Here is a 26,526-nt window from a genome sequence, read left to right as displayed (position 1 = left end):
ACTTTTTACAGCACCCATCACGAATGGCATTCGGAAACTGCAAGCCTAGTTTGAACTCCAACACTGAAACTACAACACGAGTTTAAAACCTACATTGTGTGGCGACAGCCATAGCATTGCAGTTCACGTTTTTACCGCTAGAGGACAGACTATGTACAGTGAATAAAGAGCATGGCTCCCTGTGAACTCAAAGCAGCAGTCTTTACTTGTAAAAGAACCCAGCACAACACATTGCGCTTCCATGTAGTGTTTTTACCTTTTTCATGACATTTATTTTGATACAGCCAAATGCAGGTTTTGTGCACTTCACTTTTCCGTTGGGCATTCGCGTAGAACCCTATTCCAGTTACGGCCAGATTCTTTTAGACTAGTGGTCCCCAACCTTTCTTGCGCCACGGACCGGCTACGCGTCAGAAATACTTTTGCGGACCTGCCTTTATATATATAAATAAACAATAAATCTATATAAATAAATACTACATTTATAATAAATATATATACCGTATTTGCCGGTGTATTGGTCGACCTTTTTCGATCCAAAATCGACCGAAAAAAATCGACCTCGACTTATACACCGAGTCATAAAATTTAACTTCGTATTCATCGCTTCAAATGTGATGGTAACCAAGGCCGTTTCTCATGCATCTCATTGTGCGTTGCACTTAGAAAATTTGAACCGGGCGGCGTGCGCGAGACCGCGGCCCGCTGGAAGTCGAATGAGGCGCCGCGACCACCTCCGCGGTGCTTATAAACAGCCGATCCGCTCGGCGGGGGCTATTTTCGGCCACTTGGCTCGTGCGCACGGCCTCCCGGATGTGCCGGGCGGGTGCACGAGCTCGCCGGCCGCTGGAAGTCGAATGAGGCGCCGCGACCACCTCCGCGGTGCTTATAAACAGCCGATCCGCTCGGCGGGGGCTATTTTCGGCCACTTGGCTCGTGCGCACGGCCTCCCGGATGTGCCGGGCGGGTGCGCGAGCTCGCCGGCCGCTGGAAGTCGAATGAGGCGCCGCGACCACCTCCGCGGTGCTTATAAACAGCCGATCCGCTCGGCGGGGGCTATTTTCGGCCACTTGGCTCGTGCGCACGGCCTCCCGGATGTGCCGGGCGGGTGCGCGAGCTCGCCGGCCGCTGGAAGTCGAATGAGGCGCCGCGACCACCTCCGCGGTGCTTATAAACAGCCGATCCGCTCGGCGGGGGCTATTTTCGGCCACTTGGCTGATGCGCACGGCCTCCCGGATGTGCCGGGCGGGTGCGCGAGCTCGCCGGCCGCTGGAAGTCGAATGAGGCGCCGCGACCACCTCCGCGGTGCTTATAAACAGCCGATCCGCTCGGCGGGGGCTATTTTCGGCCACTTGGCTCGTGCGCACGGCCTCCCGGATGTGCCGGGCGGGTGCGCGAGCTCGCCGAACGCTGGAAGTCGAATGAGGCGCCGCGACCACCTCCGCGGTGCTTACAAACAGCCGATCCGCTCGGCGGGGGCTATTTTCGGCCACTTGGCTCGTGCGCACGGCCTCCCGGATGTGCCGGGCGGGTGCGCGAGGTCGCCGGCCCCTGGAAGTCGAATGAGGCGCCGCGACCACCTCCGCGGTGCTTATAAACAGCCGATCCGCTCGGCGGGGGCTATTTTCGGCCACTTGGCTCGTGCGCACGGCCTCCCGGATGTGCCGGGCGGGTGCGCGAGCTCGCCGGCCGCTGGAAGTCGAATGAGGCGCCGCGACCACCTCCGCGGTGCTTATAAACAGCCGATCCGCTCGGCGGGGGCTATTTTCGGCCACTTGGCTCGTGCGCACGGCCTCCCGGATGTGCCGGGCGGGTGCGCGAGCTCGCCGGCCGCTGGAAGTCGAATGAGGCGCCGCGACCACCTCCGCGGTACTTATAAACAGCCGATCCGCTCGGCGGGGGCTATTTTCGGCCACTTGGCTCGTGCGCACGGCCTCCCGGATGTGCCGGGCGGGTGCGCGAGCTCGCCGGCCGCTGGAAGTCGAATGAGGCGCCGCGACCACCTCCGCGGTGCTTATAAACAGCCGATCCGCTCGGCGGGGGATATTTTCGGCCACTTAGCTCGTGCGCACGGCCTCCCGGATGTGCCGGGCGGGTGCGCGAGCTCGCCGGCCGCTGGAAGTCGAATGAGGCGCCGCGACCACCTCCGCGGTGCTTATAAACAGCCGATCCGCTCGGCGGGGGCTATTTTCGGCCACTTGGCTCGTGCGCACGGCCTCCCGGATGTGCCGGGCGGGTGCGCGAGCTCGCCGGCCGCTGGAAGTCGAATGAGGCGCCGCGACCACCTCCGCGGTGCTTATAAACAGCCGATCCGCTCGGCGGGGGCTATTTTCGGCCACTTGGCTCGTGCGCACGGCCTCCCGGATGTGCCGGGCGGGTGCGCGAGCTCGCCGGCCGCTGGAAGTCGAATGAGGCGCCGCGACCACCTCCGCGGTGCTTATAAACAGCCGATCCGCTCGGCGGGGGCTATTTTCGGCCACTTGGCTCGTGCGCACAGCCTCCCGGATGTGCCGGGCGGGTGCGCGAGCTCGCCGGCAGCTGGAAGTCGAATGAGGCGCCGCGACCACCTCCGCGGTGCTTACAAACAGCCGATCCGCTCGGCGGGGGCTATTTTCGGCCACTTGGCTCGTGCGCACGGCCTCCCGGATGTGCCGGGCGGGTGCGCGAGCTCGCCGGCCGCTGGAAGTCGAATGAGGCGCCGCGACCACCTCCGCGGTGCTTATAAACAGCCGATCCGCTCGGCGGGGGCTATTTTCGGCCACTTGGCTCGTGCGCACGGCCTCCCGGATGTGCCGGGCGGGTGCACGAGCTCGCCGGCCGCTGGAAGTCGAATGAGGCGCCGCGACCACCTCCGCGGTGCTTACAAACAGCCGATCCGCTCGGCGGGGGCTATTTTCGGCCACGTGGCTCGTGCGCACGGCCTCCCGGATGTGCCGGGCGGGTGCGCGAGCTCGCCGGCCGCTGGAAGTCGAATGAGGCGCCGCGACCACCTCCGCGGTGCTTATAAACAGCCGATCCGCTCGGCGGGGGCTATTTTCGGCCACTTGGCTCGTGCGCACGGCCTCCCGGATGTGCCGGGCGGGTGCGCGAGCTCGCCGGCCGCTGGAAGTCGAATGAGGCGCCGCGACCACCTCCGCGGTGCTTATAAACAGCCGATCCGCTCGGCGGGGGCTATTTTCGGCCACTTGGCTCGTGCGCACGGCCTCCCGGATGTGCCGGGCGGGTGCGCGAGCTCGCCGGCCGCTGGAAGTCGAATGAGGCGCCGCGACCACCTCCGCGGTGCTTACAAACAGCCGATCCGCTCGGCGGGGGCTATTTTCGGCCACTTGGCTCGTGCACACGGCCTCCCGGATGTGCCGGGCGGGTGCGCGAGCTCGCCGGCCGCTGGAAGTCGAATGAGGCGCCGCGACCACCTCCGCGGTGCTTATAAACAGCCGATCCGCTCGGCGGGGGCTATTTTCGGCCACTTGGCTCGTGCGCACGGCCTCCCGGATGTGCCGGGCGGGTGCGCGAGCTCGCCGGCCGCTGGAAGTCGAATGAGGCGCCGCGACCACCTCCGCGGTGCTTATAAACAGCCGATCCGCTCGGCGGGGGCTATTTTCGGCCACTTGGCTCGTGCGCACGGCCTCCCGGATGTGCCGGGCGGGTGCGCAAGCTCGCCGAACGCTGGAAGTCGAATGAGGCGCCGCGACCACCTCCGCGGTGCTTATAAACAGCCGATCCGCTCGGCGGGGGCTATTTTCGGCCACTTGGCTCGTGCGCACGGCCTCCCGGATGTGCCGGGCGGGTGCGCGAGCTCGCCGGCCGCTGGAAGTCGAATGAGGCGCCGCGACCACCTCCGCGGTGCTTATAAAGTGCCGATCCGCTCGGCGGGGGCTATTTTCGGCCACTTGGCTCGTGCGCCCGGCCTCCCGGATGTGCCGGGCGGGTGCGCGAGCTCGCCGGCCGCTGGAAGTCCAATGAGGCGCCGCGACCACCTCCGCGGTGCTTATAAACAGCCGATCCGCTCGGCGGGGGCTATTTTCGGCCACTTGGCTCGTGCGCACGGCCTCCCGGATGTGCCGGGCGGGTGCGCGAGCTCGCCGGCCGCTGGAAGTCGAATGAGGCGCCGCGACCACCTCCGCGGTGCTTATAAACAGCCGATCCGCTCGGTGGGGGCTATTTTCGGCCACTTGGCTCGTGCGCACGGCCTCCCGGATGTGCCGGGCGGGTGCGCGAGCTCGCCGGCCGCTGGAAGTCGAATGAGGCGCCGCGACCACCTCCGCGGTGCTTATAAACAGCCGATCCGCTCGGCGGGGGCTATTTTCGGCCACTTGGCTCGTGCGCACGGCCTCCCGGATGTGCCGGGCGGGTGCGCGAGCTCGCCGGCCGCTGGAAGTCGAATGAGGCGCCGCGACCACCTCCGCGGTGCTTATAAACAGCCGATCCGCTCGGCGGGGGCTATTTTCGGCCACTTGGCTCGTGCGCACGGCCTCCCAGATGTGCCGGGCGGGTGCGCGAGCTCGCCGGCCGCTGGAAGTCGAATGAGGCGCCGCGACCACCTCCGCAGTGCTTATAGACAGCCGATCCGCTCGGCGGGGGCTATTTTCGGCCACTTGGCTCGTGCGCACGGCCTCCCGGATGTGCCGGGCGGGTGCGCGAGCTCGCCGGCCGCTGGAAATCGAATGAGGCGCCGCGACCACCTCCGCGGTGCTTATAAACAGCCGATTCGCTCGGCGGGGGATATTTTCGGCCACTTAGCTCGTGCGCACGGCCTCCCGGATGTGCCGGGCGGGTGCGCGAGCTCGCCGGCCGCTGGAAGTCGAATGAGGCGCCGCGACCACCTCCGCGGTGCTTATAAACCGCCGATCCGCTCGGCGGGGGCTATTTTCGGCCACTTGGCTCGTGCGCACGGCCTCCCGGATGTGCCGGGCGGGTGCGCGAGCTCGCCGGCCGCTGGAAGTCGAATGAGGCGCCGCGACCACCTCCGCGGTGCTTATAAACAGCCGATCCGCTCGGCGGGGGCTATTTTCGGCCACTTGGCTCGTGCGCACGGCCTCCCGGATGTGCCGGGCGGGTGCGCGAGCTCGCCGGCCGCTGGAAGTCGAATGAGGCGCCGCGACCACCTCCGCGGTGCTTATAAACAGCCGATCCGCTCGGCGGGGGCTATTTTCGGCCACTTGGCTCGTGCGCACGGCCTCCCGGATGTGCCGGGCGGGTGCGCGAGCTCGCCGGCCGCTGGAAGTCGAATGAGGCGCCGCGACCACCTCCGCGGTGCTTATAAACAGCCGATCCGCTCGGCGGGGGCTATTTTTGGCCACTTGGCTCGTGCGCACGGCCTCCCGGATGTGCCGGGCGGGTGCGCGAGCTCGCCGGCCGCTGGAAGTCGAATGAGGCGCCGCGACCACCTCCGCGGTGCTTATAAACAGCCGATCCGCTCGGCGGGGGCTATTTTCGGCCACTTGGCTCGTGCGCACGGCCTCCCGGATGTGCCGGGCGGGTGCGCGAGCTCGCCGGCCGCTGGAAGTCGAATGAGGCGCCGCGACCACCTCCGCGGTGCTTATAAACAGCCGATCCGCTCGGCGGGGGCTATTTTCGGCCACTTGGCTCGTGCGCACAGCCTCCCGGATGTGCCGGGCGGGTGCGCGAGCTCGCCGGCAGCTGGAAGTCGAATGAGGCGCCGCGACCACCTCCGCGGTGCTTACAAACAGCCGATCCGCTCGGCGGGGGCTATTTTCGGCCACTTGGCTCGTGCGCACGGCCTCCCGGATGTGCCGGGCGGGTGCGCGAGCTCGCCGGCCGCTGGAAGTCGAATGAGGCGCCGCGACCACCTCCGCGGTGCTTATAAACAGCCGATCCGCTCGGCGGGGGCTATTTTCGGCCACTTGGCTCGTGCGCACGGCCTCCCGGATGTGCCGGGCGGGTGCATGAGCTCGCCGGCCGCTGGAAGTCGAATGAGGCGCCGCGACCACCTCCGCGGTGCTTACAAACAGCCGATCCGCTCGGCGGGGGCTATTTTCGGCCACGTGGCTCGTGCGCACGGCCTCCCGGATGTGCCGGGCGGGTGCGCGAGCTCGCCGGCCGCTGGAAGTCGAATGAGGCGCCGCGACCACCTCCGCGGTGCTTATAAACAGCCGATCCGCTCGGCGCGGGCTATTTTCGGCCACTTGGCTCGTGCGCACGGCCTCCCGGATGTGCCGGGCGGGTGCGCGAGGTCGCCGGCCGCTGGAAGTCGAATGAGGCGCCGCGACCACCTCCGCGGTGCTTATAAAGTGCCGATCCGCTCGGCTTGGAGCTATTTCCGGCCTCCCGTTGGTGCCGGGCGGCGTGCGCTAGCTCGCCGGCCGCGATCTCCTCCGCGGTGCTTATAAACAGCCGATCCGCTCGGCGGGGGCTATTTTCGGCCACTTGGCTCGTGCGCACGGCCTCCCGGATGTGCCGGGCGGGTGCGCGAGCTCGCCGGCCGCTGGAAGTCGAATGAGGCGCCGCGACCACCTCCGCGGTGCTTATAAACCGCCGATCCGCTCGGTGGGGACTATTTTCGGCCACTTGGCTCGTGCGCACGGCCTCCCGGATGTGCCGGTCGGGTGCGCGAGCTCGCCGGCCGCTGGAAGTCGAATGAGGTGCCGCGACCACCTCCGCGGTTCTTATAAACAGCCGATCCGCTCGGCGGGAGCTATTTTCGGCCACTTGGCTCGTGCGCACGGCCTCCCGGATGTGCCGGGCGGGTGCGCGAGCTCGCCGGCCGCTGGAAGTCGAATGAGGCGCCGCGACCACCTCCGCGGTGCTTATAAACAGCCGATCCGCTCGGCGGGGGCTGTTTTCGGCCACTTGGCTCGTGCGCACGGCCTCCCGGATGTGCCGGGCGGGTGCGCGAGCTCGCCGGCCGCTGGAAGTCGAATGAGGCGCCGCGACCACCTCCGCGGTGCTTATAAACAGCCGATCCGCTCGGCGGGGGCTATTTTCGGCCACTTGGCTCGTGCGCACGGCCTCCCGGATGTGCCGGGCGGGTGCGCGAGCTCGCCGGCCGCTGGAAGTCGAATGAGGCGCCGCGACCACCTCCGCGGTGCTTACAAAAAGCCGATCCGCTCGGCGGGGGCTATTTTCGGCCACTTGGCTCGTGCGCACGGCCTCCCGGATGTGCCGGGCGGGTGCGCGAGCTCGCCGGCCGCTGGAAGTCGAATGAGGCGCCGCGACCACCTCCGCGGTGCTTATAAACAGCCGATCCGCTCGGCGGGGGCTATTTTCGGCCACTTGGCTCGTGCGCACGGCCTCCCGGATGTGCCGGGCGGGTGCGCGAGCTCGCCGGCCGCTGGAAGTCGAATGAGGCGCCGCGACCACCTCCGCGGTGCTTACAAACAGCCGATCCGCTCGGCGGGGGCTATTTTCGGCCACGTGGCTCGTGCGCACGGCCTCCCGGATGTGCCGGGCGGGTGCACGAGCTCGCCGGCCGCTGGAAGTCGAATGAGGCGCCGCGACCACCTCCGCGGTGCTTATAAACAGCCGATCCGCTCGGCGGGGGCTATTTTCGGCCACTTGGCTCGTGCGCACGGCCTCCCGGATGTGCCGGGCGGGTGCGCGAGCTCGCCGGCCGCTGGAAGTCGAATGAGGCGCCGCGACCACCTCCGCGGTGCTTATAAACAGCCGATCCGCTCGGCGGGGGCTATTTTCGGCCACTTGGCTCGTGCACACGGCCTCCCGGATGTGCCGGGCGGGTGCGCGAGCTCGCCGGCCGCTGGAAGTCGAATGAGGCGCCGCGACCACCTCCGCGGTGCTTACAAACAGCCGATCCGCTCGGCGGGGGCTATTTTCGGCCACTTGGCTCGTGCGCACGGCCTCCCGGATGTGCCGGGCGGGTGCGCGAGCTCGCCGGCCGCTGGAAGTCGAATGAGGCGCCGCGACCACCTCCGCGGTGCTTATAAACAGCCGATCCGCTCGGCGGGGGCTATTTTCGGCCACTTGGCTCGTGCGCACGGCCTCCCGGATGTGCCGGGCGGGTGCGCGAGCTCGCCGGCCGCTGGAAGTCGAATGAGGCGCCGCGACCACCTCGGCGGTGCTTATAAACAGCCGATCCGCTCGGCGGGAGCTATTTTCGGCCACTTGGCTCGTGCGCACGGCCTCCCGGATGTGCCGGGCGGATGCGCGAACTCGCCGGCCGCTGGAAGTCGAATGAGGCGCCGCGACCACCTCCGCGGTGGTTATAAACAGCCGATCCGCTCGGCGGGGGCTATTTTCGGCCACTTGGCTCGTGCGCACGGCCTCCCGGATGTGCCGGGCGGGTGCGCGAGCTCGCCGGCCGCTGGAAGTCGAATGAGGCGCCGCGACCACCTCCGCGGTGCTTATAAACAGCCGATCCCCTCGGCGGGGGCTATTTTCGGCCACTTGGCTCGTGCGCACGGCCTCCCGGATGTGCCGGGCGGGTGCGCGAGCTCGCCGGCCGCTGGAAGTCGAATGAGGCGCCGCGACCACCTCCGCGGTGCTTATAAAGTGCCGATCCGCTCGGCTTGGAGCTATTTCCGGCCTCCCGTTGGTGCCGGGCGGCGTGCGCTAGCTCGCCGGCCGCGATCTCCTCCGCGGTGCTTATAAACAGCCGATCCGCTCGGCGGGGGCTATTTTCGGCCACTTGGCTCGTGCGCACGGCCTCCCGGATGTGCCGGGCGGGTGCGCGAGCTCGCCGGCCGCTGGAAGTCGAATGAGGCGCCGCGACCACCTCCGCGGTGCTTATAAACAGCCGATCCGCTCGGCGGGGGCTATTTTCGGCCACTTGGCTCGTGCGCACGGCCTCCCGGATGTGCCGGGCGGGTGCGCGAGCTCGCCAGCCGCTGGAAGTCGAATGAGGCGCCGCGACCACCTCCGCGGTGCTTATAAACAGCCGATCCGCTCGGCGGGGGCTATTTTCGGCCACTTGGCTCGTGCGCACGGCCTCCCGGATGTGCCGGGCGGGTGCGCGAGCTCGCCGAACGCTGGAAGTCGAATGAGGCGCCGCGACCACCTCCGCGGTGCTTATAAACAGCCGATCCGCTCGGCGGGGGCTATTTTCGGCCACTTGGCTCGTGCGCACGGCCTCCCGGATGTGCCGGGCGGGTGCGCGAGCTCGCCGGCCGCTGGAAGTCGAATGAGGCGCCGCGACCACCTCCGCGGTGCTTATAAAGTGCCGATCCGCTCGGCGGGGGCTATTTTCGGCCACTTGGCTCGTGCGCACGGCCTCCCGGATGTGCCGGGCGGGTGCGCGAGCTCGCCGGCCGCTGGAAGTCCAATGAGGCGCCGCGATCTCCTCCGCGGTGCTTATAAAGTGCCGATCCGCTCGGCTTGCAGCTATTTCCGGCCTCCCGTTGGTGCCGGGCGGCGTGCGCGAGCTCGCCGGCCGCGATCTCCTCCGCGGTGCTTATAAACAGCCGCATGCGCACGGCCTCCCGGAATTTGAACACATTTCGTCAATAAATTTCGCATATTCAATTTTGAAGTTTAATATAATGCAACAATTGAGCTCGACTTATACAAAGGATATATCATAAAATCGTAAATTTCCGTCGAATTTTAGGGGGTCGACTTATACACCGAGTCGACCTGTACACCGGCAAATACGGTAAATACGATTAAATAAAATGATACGACTGGCATAAAAACAAATATAAACCACATAAAAATAAAAGTCACCATTACGTTGAATTATTGGGAGCACCGAGCTTGTTTCTCAGAAACGAGCCGGTCCCATCCAGGCGTAATCGGAGACAATGAAACCCGAAGTGGTTAAGGTTTGTCTTTTAATGCAGGATGCTTGGTCTCCATGTGCCGAAGCAGTTTTGAAGGCTTCATTGGCTCGCGCGCTAGTTTCAGGGGCGATTGTGTCTATAAAATGCAAAATGTTGGGTCACCTCACGGCTTACGGCCATACTACCCTGAGAACGCCCGATCTCGTCCGATCTCGGAAGCTAAGCAGGGTCGGGCCTGGTTAGTACTTGGATGGGAGACCGCCTGGGAATACCAGGTGCTGTAAGCTTTTTCTTTTTCTTATGTGCACTTCAATCGTTTAAGAAACTATTTTTTACAACACCCATCACGAATGGCATCCGGAAACAGCAAGCCTAATTTAAACTCCGACATTGAAACTATAACACGAGTTTGAAAGCTATATTATGTGGTGACATCCACAGCATTGTAGTTAAATTTTTTACCGCTAGAGAGCAGACTATGTACAGTGAGCATGGCTCCCTGTGAACTCAAAGCAGCAGGCTTGACTTGTAAAAGAACCCAACACAACACTTCCATGAAGTGTTTTTAAACTTTTCAAGGCATTTATTTTGATTCAGCAAAATGCAGGTCGCAACGGCAAATTCGTGCTACCGCATAAAAAGCTGTCAATAACTTTTCATGATAGCCATGTTTCCAGAAAAGACCAAAAGCCTTGGAAGAAAGCCTGTTTCGGCCCTGGTTGTAAAAAAAACCAAAAAAAAACAAAAGGGAAGGGTGACCGTCCGGGAATACCAGGTGCTGAAAGCCTTTTTTTTTTTTTTTTCCCCACGTCAATTGTGAAAGGAAACTTTTACCACAGCTATCAAGTCCCGCCGCTGCTTGGCATGGTTTCAGGGGCGATTGTGTCTATAAAATGAAAAATGCTGAGCGGTCTCACAGCTTACGGCCATACTACCCTGAGAGCGCCCGATCTCGTCCGATCTCGGAGGCTAAGCAGGGTCGGGCCTGGTTAGTACTTGGATGGGAGACCGCCTGGGAATACCAGTTACCGTAAGCTTTTTTTTTTTTTTTTCTTATGTGCACTTCAATCGTTTAAGCCAAGAACTTTTTACAGCACCCATCACGAATGGCATTCGGAAACTGCAAGCCTAGTTTGAACTCCAACACTGAAACTACAACACGAGTTTAAAACCTACATTGTGTGGCGACAGCCATAGCATTGCAGTTCACGTTTTTACCGCTAGAGGACAGACTATGTACAGTGAATAAAGAGCATGGCTCCCTGTGAACTCAAAGCAGCAGTCTTTACTTGTAAAAGAACCCAGCACAACACATTGCGCTTCCATGTAGTGTTTTTACCTTTTTCATGACATTTATTTTGATACAGCCAAATGCAGGTTTTGTGCACTTCACTTTTCCGTTGGGCATTCGCGTAGAACCCTATTCCAGTTACGGCCAGATTCTTTTAGACTAGTGGTCCCCAACCTTTCTTGCGCCACGGACCGGCTACGCGTCAGAAATACTTTTGCGGACCTGCCTTTATATATATAAATAAACAATAAATCTATATAAATAAATACTACATTTATAATAAATATATATACCGTATTTGCCGGTGTATTGGTCGACCTTTTTCGATCCAAAATCGACCGAAAAAAATCGACCTCGACTTATACACCGAGTCATAAAATTTAACTTCGTATTCATCGCTTCAAATGTGATGGTAACCAAGGCCGTTTCTCATGCATCTCATTGTGCGTTGCACTTAGAAAATTTGAACCGGGCGGCGTGCGCGAGACCGCGGCCCGCTGGAAGTCGAATGAGGCGCCGCGACCACCTCCGCGGTGCTTATAAACAGCCGATCCGCTCGGCGGGGGCTATTTTCGGCCACTTGGCTCGTGCGCACGGCCTCCCGGATGTGCCGGGCGGGTGCACGAGCTCGCCGGCCGCTGGAAGTCGAATGAGGCGCCGCGACCACCTCCGCGGTGCTTATAAACAGCCGATCCGCTCGGCGGGGGCTATTTTCGGCCACTTGGCTCGTGCGCACGGCCTCCCGGATGTGCCGGGCGGGTGCGCGAGCTCGCCGGCCGCTGGAAGTCGAATGAGGCGCCGCGACCACCTCCGCGGTGCTTATAAACAGCCGATCCGCTCGGCGGGGGCTATTTTCGGCCACTTGGCTCGTGCGCACGGCCTCCCGGATGTGCCGGGCGGGTGCGCGAGCTCGCCGGCCGCTGGAAGTCGAATGAGGCGCCGCGACCACCTCCGCGGTGCTTATAAACAGCCGATCCGCTCGGCGGGGGCTATTTTCGGCCACTTGGCTGATGCGCACGGCCTCCCGGATGTGCCGGGCGGGTGCGCGAGCTCGCCGGCCGCTGGAAGTCGAATGAGGCGCCGCGACCACCTCCGCGGTGCTTATAAACAGCCGATCCGCTCGGCGGGGGCTATTTTCGGCCACTTGGCTCGTGCGCACGGCCTCCCGGATGTGCCGGGCGGGTGCGCGAGCTCGCCGAACGCTGGAAGTCGAATGAGGCGCCGCGACCACCTCCGCGGTGCTTACAAACAGCCGATCCGCTCGGCGGGGGCTATTTTCGGCCACTTGGCTCGTGCGCACGGCCTCCCGGATGTGCCGGGCGGGTGCGCGAGGTCGCCGGCCCCTGGAAGTCGAATGAGGCGAAGCGACCACCTCCGCGGTGCTTATAAACAGCCGATCCGCTCGGCGGGGGCTATTTTCGGCCACTTGGCTCGTGCGCACGGCCTCCCGGATGTGCCGGGCGGGTGCGCGAGCTCGCCGGCCGCTGGAAGTCGAATGAGGCGCCGCGACCACCTCCGCGGTGCTTATAAACAGCCGATCCGCTCGGCGGGGGCTATTTTCGGCCACTTGGCTCGTGCGCACGGCCTCCCGGATGTGCCGGGCGGGTGCGCGAGCTCGCCGGCCGCTGGAAGTCGAATGAGGCGCCGCGACCACCTCCGCGGTACTTATAAACAGCCGATCCGCTCGGCGGGGGCTATTTTCGGCCACTTGGCTCGTGCGCACGGCCTCCCGGATGTGCCGGGCGGGTGCGCGAGCTCGCCGGCCGCTGGAAGTCGAATGAGGCGCCGCGACCACCTCCGCGGTGCTTATAAACAGCCGATCCGCTCGGCGGGGGATATTTTCGGCCACTTAGCTCGTGCGCACGGCCTCCCGGATGTGCCGGGCGGGTGCGCGAGCTCGCCGGCCGCTGGAAGTCGAATGAGGCGCCGCGACCACCTCCGCGGTGCTTATAGACAGCCGATCCGCTCGGCGGGGGCTATTTTCGGCCACTTGGCTCGTGCGCACGGCCTCCCGGATGTGCCGGGCGGGTGCGCGAGCTCGCCGGCCGCTGGAAGTCGAATGAGGCGCCGCGACCACCTCCGCGGTGCTTATAAACAGCCGATCCGCTCGGCGGGGGCTATTTTCGGCCACTTGGCTCGTGCGCACGGCCTCCCGGATGTGCCGGGCGGGTGCGCGAGCTCGCCGGCCGCTGGAAGTCGAATGAGGCGCCGCGACCACCTCCGCGGTGCTTATAAACAGCCGATCCGCTCGGCGGGGGCTATTTTCGGCCACTTGGCTCGTGCGCACAGCCTCCCGGATGTGCCGGGCGGGTGCGCGAGCTCGCCGGCAGCTGGAAGTCGAATGAGGCGCCGCGACCACCTCCGCGGTGCTTACAAACAGCCGATCCGCTCGGCGGGGGCTATTTTCGGCCACTTGGCTCGTGCGCACGGCCTCCCGGATGTGCCGGGCGGGTGCGCGAGCTCGCCGGCCGCTGGAAGTCGAATGAGGCGCCGCGACCACCTCCGCGGTGCTTATAAACAGCCGATCCGCTCGGCGGGGGCTATTTTCGGCCACTTGGCTCGTGCGCACGGCCTCCCGGATGTGCCGGGCGGGTGCACGAGCTCGCCGGCCGCTGGAAGTCGAATGAGGCGCCGCGACCACCTCCGCGGTGCTTACAAACAGCCGATCCGCTCGGCGGGGGCTATTTTCGGCCACGTGGCTCGTGCGCACGGCCTCCCGGATGTGCCGGGCGGGTGCGCGAGCTCGCCGGCCGCTGGAAGTCGAATGAGGCGCCGCGACCACCTCCGCGGTGCTTATAAACAGCCGATCCGCTCGGCGGGGGCTATTTTCGGCCACTTGGCTCGTGCGCACGGCCTCCCGGATGTGCCGGGCGGGTGCGCGAGCTCGCCGGCCGCTGGAAGTCGAATGAGGCGCCGCGACCACCTCCGCGGTGCTTATAAACAGCCGATCCGCTCGGCGGGGGCTATTTTCGGCCACTTGGCTCGTGCGCACGGCCTCCCGGATGTGCCGGGCGGGTGCGCGAGCTCGCCGGCCGCTGGAAGTCGAATGAGGCGCCGCGACCACCTCCGCGGTGCTTACAAACAGCCGATCCGCTCGGCGGGGGCTATTTTCGGCCACTTGGCTCGTGCACACGGCCTCCCGGATGTGCCGGGCGGGTGCGCGAGCTCGCCGGCCGCTGGAAGTCGAATGAGGCGCCGCGACCACCTCCGCGGTGCTTATAAACAGCCGATCCGCTCGGCGGGGGCTATTTTCGGCCACTTGGCTCGTGCGCACGGCCTCCCGGATGTGCCGGGCGGGTGCGCGAGCTCGCCGGCCGCTGGAAGTCGAATGAGGCGCCGCGACCACCTCCGCGGTGCTTATAAACAGCCGATCCGCTCGGCGGGGGCTATTTTCGGCCACTTGGCTCGTGCGCACGGCCTCCCGGATGTGCCGGGCGGGTGCGCAAGCTCGCCGAACGCTGGAAGTCGAATGAGGCGCCGCGACCACCTCCGCGGTGCTTATAAACAGCCGATCCGCTCGGCGGGGGCTATTTTCGGCCACTTGGCTCGTGCGCACGGCCTCCCGGATGTGCCGGGCGGGTGCGCAAGCTCGCCGAACGCTGGAAGTCGAATGAGGCGCCGCGACCACCTCCGCGGTGCTTATAAAGTGCCGATCCGCTCGGCGGGGGCTATTTTCGGCCACTTGGCTCGTGCGCACGGCCTCCCGGATGTGCCGGGCGGGTGCGCGAGCTCGCCGGCCGCTGGAAGTCCAATGAGGCGCCGCGACCACCTCCGCGGTGCTTATAAACAGCCGATCCGCTCGGCGGGGGCTATTTTCGGCCACTTGGCTCGTGCGCACGGCCTCCCGGATGTGCCGGGCGGGTGCGCGAGCTCGCCGGCCGCTGGAAGTCGAATGAGGCGCCGCGACCACCTCCGCGGTGCTTATAAACAGCCGATCCGCTCGGTGGGGGCTATTTTCGGCCACTTGGCTCGTGCACACGGCCTCCCGGATGTGCCGGGCGGGTGCGCGAGCTCGCCGAACGCTGGAAGTCGAATGAGGCGCCGCGACCACCTCCGCGGTGCTTACAAACAGCCGATCCGCTCGGCGGGGGCTATTTTCGGCCACTTGGCTCGTGCGCACGTCCTCCCGGATGTGCCGGGCGGGTGCGCGAGGTCGCCGGCCGCTGGAAGTCGAATGAGGCGCCGCGACCACCTCCGCGGTGCTTATAAACAGCCGATCCGCTCGGCGGGGGCTATTTTCGGCCACTTGGCTCGTGCGCACGGCCTCCCGGATGTGCCGGGCGGGTGCGCGAGCTCGCCGGCCGCTGGAAGTCGAATGAGGCGCCGCAACCACCTCCGCGGTGCTTATAGACAGCCGATCCGCTCGGCGGGGGCTATTTTCGGCCACTTGGCTCGTGCGCACGGCCTCCCGGATGTGCCGGGCGGGTGCGCGAGCTCGCCGGCCGCTGGAAGTCGAATGAGGCGCCGCGACCACCTCCGCGGTGCTTATAAACCGCCGATCCGCTCGGCGGGGGCTATTTTCGGCCACTTGGCTCGTGCGCACGGCCTCCCGGATGTGCCGGGCGGGTGCGCGAGCTCGCCGGCCGCTGGAAGTCGAATGAGGCGCCGCGACCACCTCCGCGGTGCTTATAAACAGCCGATCCGCTCGGCGGGGGCTATTTTCGGCCACTTGGCTCGTGCGCACGGCCTCCCGGATGTGCCGGGCGGGTGCGCGAGCTCGCCGGCCGCTGGAAGTCGAATGAGGCGCCGCGACCACCTCCGCGGTGCTTATAAACAGCCGATCCGCTCGGCGGGGGCTATTTTCGGCCACTTGGCTCGTGCGCACGGCCTCCCGGATGTGCCGGGCGGGTGCGCGTGCTCGCCGGCCGCTGGAAGTCGAATGAGGCGCCGCGACCACCTCCGCGGTGCTTATAAACAGCCGATCCGCTCGGCGGGGGCTATTTTCGGCCACTTGGCTCGTGCGCACGGCCTCCCGGATGTGCCGGGCGGGTGCGCGAGCTCGCCGGCCGCTGGAAGTCGAATGAGGCGCCGCGACCACCTCCGCGGTGCTTATAAACAGCCGATCCGCTCGGCGGGGGCTATTTTCGGCCACTTGGCTCGTGCGCACGGCCTCCCGGATGTGCCGGGCGGGTGCGCGAGCTCGCCGGCCGCTGGAAGTCGAATGAGGCGCCGCGACCACCTCCGCGGTGCTTATAAACAGCCGATCCGCTCGGCGGGGGCTATTTTCGGCCACTTGGCTCGTGCGCACGGCCTCCCGGATGTGCCGGGCGGGTGCGCGAGCTCGCCGGCCGCTGGAAGTCGAATGAGGCGCCGCGACCACCTCCGCGGTGCTTATAAACAGCCGATCCGCTCGGCGGGGGCTATTTTCGGCCACTTGGCTCGTGCGCACAGCCTCCCGGATGTGCCGGGCGGGTGCGCGAGCTCGCCGGCAGCTGGAAGTCGAATGAGGCGCCGCGACCACCTCCGCGGTGCTTACAAACAGCCGATCCGCTCGGCGGGGGCTATTTTCGGCCACTTGGCTCGTGCGCACGGCCTCCCGGATGTGCCGGGCGGGTGCGCGAGCTCGCCGGCCGCTGGAAGTCGAATGAGGCGCCGCGACCACCTCCGCGGTGCTTATAAACAGCCGATCCGCTCGGCGGGGGCTATTTTCGGCCACTTGGCTCGTGCGCACGGCCTCCCGGATGTGCCGGGCGGGTGCACGAGCTCGCCGGCCGCTGGAAGTCGAATGAGGCGCCGCGACCACCTCCGCGGTGCTTACAAACAGCCGATCCGCTCGGCGGGGGCTATTTTCGGCCACGTGGCTCGTGCGCACGGCCTCCCGGATGTGCCGGGCGGGTGCGCGAGCTCGCCGGCCGCTGGAAGTCGAATGAGGCGCCGCGACCACCTCCGCGGTGCTTATAAACAGCCGATCCGCTCGGCGCGGGCTATTTTCGGCCACTTGGCTCGTGCGCACGGCCTCCCGGATGTGCCGGGCGGGTGCGCGAGGTCGCCGGCCGCTGGAAGTCGAATGAGGCGCCGCGACCACCTCCGCGGTGCTTATAAAGTGCCGATCCGCTCGGCTTGGAGCTATTTCCGGCCTCCCGTTGGTGCCGGGCGGCGTGCGCTAGCTCGCCGGCCGCGATCTCCTCCGCGGTGCTTATAAACAGCCGATCCGCTCGGCGGGGGCTATTTTCGGCCACTTGGCTCGTGCGCACGGCCTCCCGGATGTGCCGGGCGGGTGCGCGAGCTCGCCGGCCGCTGGAAGTCGAATGAGGCGCCGCGACCACCTCCGCGGTGCTTATAAACCGCCGATCCGCTCGGTGGGGACTATTTTCGGCCACTTGGCTCGTGCGCACGGCCTCCCGGATGTGCCGGTCGGGTGCGCGAGCTCGCCGGCCGCTGGAAGTCGAATGAGGCGCCGCGACCACCTCCGCGGTTCTTATAAACAGCCGATCCGCTCGGCGGGAGCTATTTTCGGCCACTTGGCTCGTGCGCACGGCCTCCCGGATGTGCCGGGCGGGTGCGCGAGCTCGCCGGCCGCTGGAAGTCGAATGAGGCGCCGCGACCACCTCCGCGGTGCTTATAAACAGCCGATCCGCTCGGCGGGGGCTGTTTTCGGCCACTTGGCTCGTGCGCACGGCCTCCCGGATGTGCCGGGCGGGTGCGCGAGCTCGCCGGCCGCTGGAAGTCGAATGAGGCGCCGCGACCACCTCCGCGGTGCTTATAAACAGCCGATCCGCTCGGCGGGGGCTATTTTCGGCCACTTGGCTCGTGCGCACGGCCTCCCGGATGTGCCGGGCGGGTGCGCGAGCTCGCCGGCCGCTGGAAGTCGAATGAGGCGCCGCGACCACCTCCGCGGTGCTTACAAACAGCCGATCCGCTCGGCGGGGGCTATTTTCGGCCACTTGGCTCGTGCGCACGGCCTCCCGGATGTGCCGGGCGGGTGCGCGAGCTCGCCGGCCGCTGGAAGTCGAATGAGGCGCCGCGACCACCTCCGCGGTGCTTATAAACAGCCGATCCGCTCGGCGGGGGCTATTTTCGGCCACTTGGCTCGTGCGCACGGCCTCCCGGATGTGCCGGGCGGGTGCGCGAGCTCGCCGGCCGCTGGAAGTCGAATGAGGCGCCGCGACCACCTCCGCGGTGCTTACAAACAGCCGATCCGCTCGGCGGGGGCTATTTTCGGCCACGTGGCTCGTGCGCACGGCCTCCCGGATGTGCCGGGCGGGTGCACGAGCTCGCCGGCCGCTGGAAGTCGAATGAGGCGCCGCGACCACCTCCGCGGTGCTTATAAACAGCCGATCCGCTCGGCGGGGGCTATTTTCGGCCACTTGGCTCGTGCGCACGGCCTCCCGGATGTGCCGGGCGGGTGCGCGAGCTCGCCGGCCGCTGGAAGTCGAATGAGGCGCCGCGACCACCTCCGCGGTGCTTATAAACAGCCGATCCGCTCGGCGGGGGCTATTTTCGGCCACTTGGCTCGTGCACACGGCCTCCCGGATGTGCCGGGCGGTTGCGCGAGCTCGCCGGCCGCTGGAAGTCGAATGAGGCGCCGCGACCACCTCCGCGGTGCTTACAAACAGCCGATCCGCTCGGCGGGGGCTATTTTCGGCCACTTGGCTCGTGCGCACGGCCTCCCGGATGTGCCGGGCGGGTGCGCGAGCTCGCCGGCCGCTGGAAGTCGAATGAGGCGCCGCGACCACCTCCGCGGTGCTTATAAACAGCCGATCCGCTCGGCGGGGGCTATTTTCGGCCACTTGGCTCGTGCGCACGGCCTCCCGGATGTGCCGGGCGGGTGCGCGAGCTCGCCGGCCGCTGGAAGTCGAATGAGGCGCCGCGACCACCTCGGCGGTGCTTATAAACAGCCGATCCGCTCGGCGGGAGCTATTTTCGGCCACTTGGCTCGTGCGCACGGCCTCCCGGATGTGCCGGGCGGATGCGCGAACTCGCCGGCCGCTGGAAGTCGAATGAGGCGCCGCGACCACCTCCGCGGTGGTTATAAACAGCCGATCCGCTCGGCGGGGGCTATTTTCGGCCACTTGGCTCGTGCGCACGGCCTCCCGGATGTGCCGGGCGGGTGCGCGAGCTCGCCGGCCGCTGGAAGTCGAATGAGGCGCCGCGACCACCTCCGCGGTGCTTATGAACAGCCGATCCCCTCGGCGGGGGCTATTTTCGGCCACTTGGCTCGTGCGCACGGCCTCCCGGATGTGCCGGGCGGGTGCGCGAGCTCGCCGGCCGCTGGAAGTCGAATGAGGCGCCGCGACCACCTCCGCGGTGCTTATAAAGTGCCGATCCGCTCGGCTTGGAGCTATTTCCGGCCTCCCGTTGGTGCCGGGCGGCGTGCGCTAGCTCGCCGGCCGCGATCTCCTCCGCGGTGCTTATAAACAGCCGATCCGCTCGGCGGGGGCTATTTTCGGCCACTTGGCTCGTGCGCACGGCCTCCCGGATGTGCCGGGCGGGTGCGCGAGCTCGCCGGCCGCTGGAAGTCGAATGAGGCGCCGCGACCACCTCCGCGGTGCTTATAAACCGCCGATCCGCTCGGTGGGGACTATTTTCGGCCACTTGGCTCGTGCGCACGGCCTCCCGGATGTGCCGGTCGGGTGCGCGAGCTCGCCGGCCGCTGGAAGTCGAATGAGGCGCCGCGACCACCTCCGCGGTTCTTATAAACAGCCGATCCGCTCGGCGGGAGCTATTTTCGGCCACTTGGCTCGTGCGCACGGCCTCCCGGATGTGCCGGGCGGGTGCGCGAGCTCGCCGGCCGCTGGAAGTCGAATGAGGCGCCGCGACCACCTCCGCGGTGCTTATAAACAGCCGATCCGCTCGGCGGGGGCTGTTTTCGGCCACTTGGCTCGTGCGCACGGCCTCCCGGATGTGCCGGGCGGGTGCGCGAGCTCGCCGGCCGCTGGAAGTCGAATGAGGCGCCGCGACCACCTCCGCGGTGCTTATAAACAGCCGATCCGCTCGGCGGGGGCTATTTTCGGCCACTTGGCTGATGCGCACGGCCTCCCGGATGTGCCGGGCGGGTGCGCGAGCTCGCCGGCCGCTGGAAGTCGAATGAGGCGCCGCGACCACCTCCGCGGTGCTTATAAACAGCCGATCCGCTCGGCGGGGGCTATTTTCGGCCACTTGGCTCGTGCGCACGGCCTCCCGGATGTGCCGGGCGGGTGCGCGAGCTCGCCGAACGCTGGAAGTCGAATGAGGCGCCGCGACCACCTCCGCGGTGCTTACAAACAGCCGATCCGCTCGGCGGGGGCTATTTTCGGCCACTTGGCTCGTGCGCACGGCCTCCCGGATGTGCCGGGCGGGTGCGCGAGGTCGCCGGCCCCTGGAAGTCGAATGAGGCGCCGCGACCACCTCCGCGGTGCTTATAAACAGCCGATCCGCTCGGCGGGGGCTATTTTCGGCCACTTGGCTCGTGCGCACGGCCTCCCGGATGTGCCGGGCGGGTGCGCGAGCTCGCCGGCCGCTGGAAGTCGAATGAGGCGCCGCGACCACCTCCGCGGTGCTTATAAACAGCCGATCCGCTCGGCGGGGGCTATTTTCGGCCACTTGGCTCGTGCGCACGGCCTCCCGGATGTGCCGGGCGGGTGCGCGAGCTCGCCGGCCGCTGGAAGTCGAATGAGGCGCCGCGACCACCTCCGCGGTACTTATAAACAGCCGATCCGCTCGGCGGGGGCTATTTTCGGCCACTTGGCTCGTGCGCACGGCCTCCCGGATGTGCCGGGCGGGTGCGCGAGCTCGCCGGCCGCTGGAAGTCGAATGAGGCGCCGCGACCACCTCCGCGGTGCTTATAAACAGCCGATCCGCTCGGCGGGGGATATTTTCGGCCACTTAGCTCGTGCGCACGGCCTCCCGGATGTGCCGGGCGGGTGCGCGAGCTCGCCGGCCGCTGGAAGTCGAATGAGGCGCCGCGACCACCTCCGCGGTGCTTATAAACAGCCGATCCGCTCGGCGGGGGCTATTTTCGGCCACTTGGCTCGTGCGCACGGCCTCCCGGATGTGCCGGGCGGGTGCGCGAGCTCGCCGGCCGCTGGAAGTCGAATGAGGCGCCGCGACCACCTCCGCGGTGCTTATAAACAGCCGATCCGCTCGGCGGGGGCTATTTTCGGCCACTTGGCTCGTGCGCACGGCCTCCCGGATGTGCCGGGCGGGTGCGCGAGCTCGCCGGCCGCTGGAAGTCGAATGAGGCGCCGCGACCACCTCCGCGGTGCTTATAAACAGCCGATCCGCTCGGCGGGGGCTATTTTCGGCCACTTGGCTCGTGCGCACAGCCTCCCGGATGTGCCGGGCGGGTGCGCGAGCTCGCCGGCAGCTGGAAGTCGAATGAGGCGCCGCGACCACCTCCGCGGTGCTTACAAACAGCCGATCCGCTCGGCGGGGGCTATTTTCGGCCACTTGGCTCGTGCGCACGGCCTCCCGGATGTGCCGGGCGGGTGCGCGAGCTCGCCGGCCGCTGGAAGTCGAATGAGGCGCCGCGACCACCTCCGCGGTGCTTATAAACAGCCGATCCGCTCGGCGGGGGCTATTTTCGGCCACTTGGCTCGTGCGCACGGCCTCCCGGATGTGCCGGGCGGGTGCACGAGCTCGCCGGCCGCTGGAAGTCGAATGAGGCGCCGCGACCACCTCCGCGGTGCTTACAAACAGCCGATCCGCTCGGCGGGGGCTATTTTCGGCCACGTGGCTCGTGCGCACGGCCTCCCGGATGTGCCGGGCGGGTGCGCGAGCTCGCCGGCCGCTGGAAGTCGAATGAGGCGCCGCGACCACCTCCGCGGTGCTTATAAACAGCCGATCCGCTCGGCGGGGGCTATTTTCGGCCACTTGGCTCGTGCGCACGGCCTCCCGGATGTGCCGGGCGGGTGCGCGAGCTCGCCGGCCGCTGGAAGTCGAATGAGGCGCCGCGACCACCTCCGCGGTGCTTATAAACAGCCGATCCGCTCGGCGGGGGCTATTTTCGGCCACTTGGCTCGTGCGCACGGCCTCCCGGATGTGCCGGGCGGGTGCGCGAGCTCGCCGGCCGCTGGAAGTCGAATGAGGCGCCGCGACCACCTCCGCGGTGCTTACAAACAGCCGATCCGCTCGGCGGGGGCTATTTTCGGCCACTTGGCTCGTGCACACGGCCTCCCGGATGTGCCGGGCGGGTGCGCGAGCTCGCCGGCCGCTGGAAGTCGAATGAGGCGCCGCGACCACCTCCGCGGTGCTTATAAACAGCCGATCCGCTCGGCGGGGGCTATTTTCGGCCACTTGGCTCGTGCGCACGGCCTCCCGGATGTGCCGGGCGGGTGCGCGAGCTCGCCGGCCGCTGGAAGTCGAATGAGGCGCCGCGACCACCTCCGCGGTGCTTATAAACAGCCGATCCGCTCGGCGGGGGCTATTTTCGGCCACTTGGCTCGTGCGCACGGCCTCCCGGATGTGCCGGGCGGGTGCGCAAGCTCGCCGAACGCTGGAAGTCGAATGAGGCGCCGCGACCACCTCCGCGGTGCTTATAAACAGCCGATCCGCTCGGCGGGGGCTATTTTCGGCCACTTGGCTCGTGCGCACGGCCTCCCGGATGTGCCGGGCGGGTGCGCGAGCTCGCCGGCCGCTGGAAGTCGAATGAGGCGCCGCGACCACCTCCGCGGTGCTTATAAAGTGCCGATCCGCTCGGCGGGGGCTATTTTCGGCCACTTGGCTCGTGCGCCCGGCCTCCCGGATGTGCCGGGCGGGTGCGCGAGCTCGCCGGCCGCTGGAAGTCCAATGAGGCGCCGCGACCACCTCCGCGGTGCTTATAAACAGCCGATCCGCTCGGCGGGGGCTATTTTCGGCCACTTGGCTCGTGCGCACGGCCTCCCGGATGTGCCGGGCGGGTGCGCGAGCTCGCCGGCCGCTGGAAGTCGAATGAGGCGCCGCGACCACCTCCGCGGTGCTTATAAACAGCCGATCCGCTCGGTGGGGGCTATTTTCGGCCACTTGGCTCGTGCGCACGGCCTCCCGGATGTGCCGGGCGGGTGCGCGAGCTCGCCGGCCGCTGGAAGTCGAATGAGGCGCCGCGACCACCTCCGCGGTGCTTATAAACAGCCGATCCGCTCGGCGGGGGCTATTTTCGGCCACTTGGCTCGTGCGCACGGCCTCCCGGATGTGCCGGGCGGGTGCGCGAGCTCGCCGGCCGCTGGAAGTCGAATGAGGCGCCGCGACCACCTCCGCGGTGCTTATAAACAGCCGATCCGCTCGGCGGGGGCTATTTTCGGCCACTTGGCTCGTGCGCACGGCCTCCCAGATGTGCCGGGCGGGTGCGCGAGCTCGCCGGCCGCTGGAAGTCGAATGAGGCGCCGCGACCACCTCCGCAGTGCTTATAGACAGCCGATCCGCTCGGCGGGGGCTATTTTCGGCCACTTGGCTCGTGCGCACGGCCTCCCGGATGTGCCGGGCGGGTGCGCGAGCTCGCCGGCCGCTGGAAATCGAATGAGGCGCCGCGACCACCTCCGCGGTGCTTATAAACAGCCGATTCGCTCGGCGGGGGATATTTTCGGCCACTTAGCTCGTGCGCACGGCCTCCCGGATGTGCCGGGCGGGTGCGCGAGCTCGCCGGCCGCTGGAAGTCGAATGAGGCGCCGCGACCACCTCCGCGGTGCTTATAAACCGCCGATCCGCTCGGCGGGGGCTATTTTCGGCCACTTGGCTCGTGCGCACGGCCTCCCGGATGTGCCGGGCGGGTGCGCGAGCTCGCCGGCCGCTGGAAGTCGAATGAGGCGCCGCGACCACCTCCGCGGTGCTTATAAACAGCCGATCCGCTCGGCGGGGGCTATTTTCGGCCACTTGGCTCGTGCGCACGGCCTCCCGGATGTGCCGGGCGGGTGCGCGAGCTCGCCGGCCGCTGGAAGTCGAATGAGGCGCCGCGACCACCTCCGCGGTGCTTATAAACAGCCGATCCGCTCGGCGGGGGCTATTTTCGGCCACTTGGCTCGTGCGCACGGCCTCCCGGATGTGCCGGGCGGGTGCGCGAGCTCGCCGGCCGCTGGAAGTCGAATGAGGCGCCGCGACCACCTCCGCGGTGCTTATAAACAGCCGATCCGCTCGGCGGGGGCTATTTTTGGCCACTTGGCTCGTGCGCACGGCCTCCCGGATGTGCCGGGCGGGTGCGCGAGCTCGCCGGCCGCTGGAAGTCGAATGAGGCGCCGCGACCACCTCCGCGGTGCTTATAAACAGCCGATCCGCTCGGCGGGGGCTATTTTCGGCCACTTGGCTCGTGCGCACGGCCTCCCGGATGTGCCGGGCGGGTGCGCGAGCTCGCCGGCCGCTGGAAGTCGAATGAGGCGCCGCGACCACCTCCGCGGTGCTTATAAACAGCCGATCCGCTCGGCGGGGGCTATTTTCGGCCACTTGGCTCGTGCGCACAGCCTCCCGGATGTGCCGGGCGGGTGCGCGAGCTCGCCGGCAGCTGGAAGTCGAATGAGGCGCCGCGACCACCTCCGCGGTGCTTACAAACAGCCGATCCGCTCGGCGGGGGCTATTTTCGGCCACTTGGCTCGTGCGCACGGCCTCCCGGATGTGCCGGGCGGGTGCGCGAGCTCGCCGGCCGCTGGAAGTCGAATGAGGCGCCGCGACCACCTCCGCGGTGCTTATAAACAGCCGATCCGCTCGGCGGGGGCTATTTTCGGCCACTTGGCTCGTGCGCACGGCCTCCCGGATGTGCCGGGCGGGTGCATGAGCTCGCCGGCCGCTGGAAGTCGAATGAGGCGCCGCGACCACCTCCGCGGTGCTTACAAACAGCCGATCCGCTCGGCGGGGGCTATTTTCGGCCACGTGGCTCGTGCGCACGGCCTCCCGGATGTGCCGGGCGGGTGCGCGAGCTCGCCGGCCGCTGGAAGTCGAATGAGGCGCCGCGACCACCTCCGCGGTGCTTATAAACAGCCGATCCGCTCGGCGCGGGCTATTTTCGGCCACTTGGCTCGTGCGCACGGCCTCCCGGATGTGCCGGGCGGGTGCGCGAGGTCGCCGGCCGCTGGAAGTCGAATGAGGCGCCGCGACCACCTCCGCGGTGCTTATAAAGTGCCGATCCGCTCGGCTTGGAGCTATTTCCGGCCTCCCGTTGGTGCCGGGCGGCGTGCGCTAGCTCGCCGGCCGCGATCTCCTCCGCGGTGCTTATAAACAGCCGATCCGCTCGGCGGGGGCTATTTTCGGCCACTTGGCTCGTGCGCACGGCCTCCCGGATGTGCCGGGCGGGTGCGCGAGCTCGCCGGCCGCTGGAAGTCGAATGAGGCGCCGCGACCACCTCCGCGGTGCTTATAAACCGCCGATCCGCTCGGTGGGGACTATTTTCGGCCACTTGGCTCGTGCGCACGGCCTCCCGGATGTGCCGGTCGGGTGCGCGAGCTCGCCGGCCGCTGGAAGTCGAATGAGGTGCCGCGACCACCTCCGCGGTTCTTATAAACAGCCGATCCGCTCGGCGGGAGCTATTTTCGGCCACTTGGCTCGTGCGCACGGCCTCCCGGATGTGCCGGGCGGGTGCGCGAGCTCGCCGGCCGCTGGAAGTCGAATGAGGCGCCGCGACCACCTCCGCGGTGCTTATAAACAGCCGATCCGCTCGGCGGGGGCTGTTTTCGGCCACTTGGCTCGTGCGCACGGCCTCCCGGATGTGCCGGGCGGGTGCGCGAGCTCGCCGGCCGCTGGAAGTCGAATGAGGCGCCGCGACCACCTCCGCGGTGCTTATAAACAGCCGATCCGCTCGGCGGGGGCTATTTTCGGCCACTTGGCTCGTGCGCACGGCCTCCCGGATGTGCCGGGCGGGTGCGCGAGCTCGCCGGCCGCTGGAAGTCGAATGAGGCGCCGCGACCACCTCCGCGGTGCTTACAAAAAGCCGATCCGCTCGGCGGGGGCTATTTTCGGCCACTTGGCTCGTGCGCACGGCCTCCCGGATGTGCCGGGCGGGTGCGCGAGCTCGCCGGCCGCTGGAAGTCGAATGAGGCGCCGCGACCACCTCCGCGGTGCTTATAAACAGCCGATCCGCTCGGCGGGGGCTATTTTCGGCCACTTGGCTCGTGCGCACGGCCTCCCGGATGTGCCGGGCGGGTGCGCGAGCTCGCCGGCCGCTGGAAGTCGAATGAGGCGCCGCGACCACCTCCGCGGTGCTTACAAACAGCCGATCCGCTCGGCGGGGGCTATTTTCGGCCACGTGGCTCGTGCGCACGGCCTCCCGGATGTGCCGGGCGGGTGCACGAGCTCGCCGGCCGCTGGAAGTCGAATGAGGCGCCGCGACCACCTCCGCGGTGCTTATAAACAGCCGATCCGCTCGGCGGGGGCTATTTTCGGCCACTTGGCTCGTGCGCACGGCCTCCCGGATGTGCCGGGCGGGTGCGCGAGCTCGCCGGCCGCTGGAAGTCGAATGAGGCGCCGCGACCACCTCCGCGGTGCTTATAAACAGCCGATCCGCTCGGCGGGGGCTATTTTCGGCCACTTGGCTCGTGCACACGGCCTCCCGGATGTGCCGGGCGGGTGCGCGAGCTCGCCGGCCGCTGGAAGTCGAATGAGGCGCCGCGACCACCTCCGCGGTGCTTACAAACAGCCGATCCGCTCGGCGGGGGCTATTTTCGGCCA

At 67.0% G+C, this 26,526-nt stretch overlaps 2 non-coding genes across 2 annotated transcripts; both read left to right on the top strand.

Moving 5' to 3' along the window:
• The first annotated feature begins 9,860 nt into the window (after nt 1-9,860).
• Nucleotides 9,861-9,979, top strand: LOC125974415 (5S ribosomal RNA). The gene has a single exon (XR_007483534.1). It is a non-coding gene; the product is annotated as a 5S ribosomal RNA (ribosomal RNA).
• Nucleotides 9,980-10,610: 631 nt separating this feature from the next.
• LOC125974293 (5S ribosomal RNA) lies at nt 10,611-10,729 on the top strand. The gene has a single exon (XR_007483465.1). It is a non-coding gene; the product is annotated as a 5S ribosomal RNA (ribosomal RNA).
• The last annotated feature ends 15,797 nt before the right edge of the window (nt 10,730-26,526 follow it).

The sequence above is a fragment of the Syngnathus scovelli genome, chromosome 8 (genome assembly GCF_024217435.2).
Source record: "Syngnathus scovelli strain Florida chromosome 8, RoL_Ssco_1.2, whole genome shotgun sequence".
In the NCBI taxonomy this organism is placed as follows: Eukaryota; Metazoa; Chordata; class Actinopteri; order Syngnathiformes; family Syngnathidae; genus Syngnathus; species Syngnathus scovelli.
The sequence above is the reverse complement of the archived record's forward strand: the minus strand, read 5'-3'. Positions and strand labels throughout refer to the sequence as shown.